The sequence below is a fragment of the Ailuropoda melanoleuca genome, chromosome 13 (assembly GCF_002007445.2).
Source record: "Ailuropoda melanoleuca isolate Jingjing chromosome 13, ASM200744v2, whole genome shotgun sequence".
Classification (NCBI taxonomy): Eukaryota; Metazoa; Chordata; class Mammalia; order Carnivora; family Ursidae; genus Ailuropoda; species Ailuropoda melanoleuca.
This window is the reverse complement of record NC_048230.1, coordinates 30,701,039-30,702,711: the sequence shown is the minus strand read 5'-3', so window position 1 is coordinate 30,702,711 and position 1,673 is coordinate 30,701,039. Positions and strand designations below refer to the sequence as shown.

Here is a 1,673-nt window from a genome sequence, read left to right as displayed (position 1 = left end):
CAAACAAGCCTTCAAGAAACCAAACCACTGGGGTGCCTGGGTGGCTCAGCTGGTTAAGTGTCCAACTCTAGATTTTGGCTCAGGTCACGATCTCAGTCAGGGTTGTAAGATCTAGCCCTGCGTCAGGCTCTGCGCCAGACCTGGAGCCCGCTTAAGATTCTCTTTCCCTCTCCTTCTGCCCCTCCCTCCCCTCTACCCTCAGAAAAGAACCCAAGCCCACTGTAACTGGCAAAAAAGTGGTTGCCATTGATGGCAAAGTTCCCTGGTTTTCAACCACTTTTTCTTAGAGCTGATTTGGACCGATATTAACTTCCATTCTTTTCTGTCAAACTCGATCTGGCTCAATGAGAAATGCCACTCAGTGTACAGCTGGTTATGAACTTCCACCAACTGGAAGATGGAACAGGGAATTATTGGTAAAGATCCATCATAAGTGGATGAGCACCAACCGCACAGCAGAAAAAACAGAATTCCTTCTACTGTTGCCTAACTTCAGTCTCAGATACCATTATCTTCCTGCTTTTTTTTTTTTTAAACAATTTTATTTAGGTACAGTTGCATGCAGTAAAACTCACTTTAAGTGTATAGTTCAGTGATTCAGAATATATACATTCACAAAGGTATATAGTTGGGAAACTCATGATAATTAAGATATAAAACATTTCTATTACCCCAAAAAGTTCTCTTGGGCCCCTGTGCAGTTAATCCCTTACCCCTAGCCCCAGGCAGCCACTGATCTGTAGTTTTGGCCTTTCTGTAATACCATACAAAAGGAATCATATGGTCATGAGTCTTGTGACTGGCTCCTTTTAGTACAATGCTCCTGAGATTCATTCACATTACTGGGTGTATCAGTAGTGTCTTCTCTTTCATCACTGAAAACATTACATTATGTGGAAACACTATAATTTATGTATCCATTTACCAGCTGATGAACTTTTAGGTTATTTCTAGTTTGGGACCATTATAAATATTGCTGTGAATATTTATGCTTAAGTTTTTCTTGGACAAGCTTTCATTTCTCTTGGGTAGACAACTAAGAGTAGAACTCCTGGGTCATGTTGTAAATGTAGGTTTAACTTGATTAAAAAAGAAACGGCCAGGGGCGCCTGGGTGGCACAGCGGTTAAGCGTCTGCCTTCGGCTCAGGGCGTGATCCCGGCGTTATGGGATCGAGCCCCACATCAGGCTCCTCTGCTGTGAGCCTGCTTCTTCCTCTCCCACTCCCCCTGCTTGTGTTCCCTCTCTCGCTGGCTGTCTCTGTCTCTGTCAAATAAATAAATAAAATCTTTAAAAAAAAAAAAAATGGAGGAAGAGGATGACCACCTCTCTGTTGTGAGAGTGGAGTATGATTTTAGACATGAAATGCTTAGCACAGTGCTTGGCATGCAGTAAGGGCTCAGTAAATGTAGCTNTTGCCAGCTTCCAAAAAAAAAAAAAAAAAAATCATTCTAACAAGTGTATAGCAATATTTTAATTTGCATTTCCCTACAAACTAATGATACTGTGTAGCTTTTCATGTGCCTATTTGCCATCCCTATTTATTCTCCATTGAAGCTTGTTCAGATATTTTGTCCTTTAGGGGCGCCTGGGTGGCACAGCGGTTAAGCGTCTGCCTTCGGCTCAGGGCGTGATCCCGGCATTCTGGGATCGAGCCCCACATCAGGCTCCTCT

The 1,673-nt window shown here is 42.8% G+C and overlaps 1 protein-coding gene across 2 annotated transcripts in view; it reads right to left on the bottom strand.

The window, feature by feature from the left end:
- Window positions 1-1,673, bottom strand: part of DCAF7 (DDB1 and CUL4 associated factor 7) — a 30,959-nt gene that overhangs the window by 13,059 nt on the left and 16,227 nt on the right. The window lies entirely within an intron of this gene.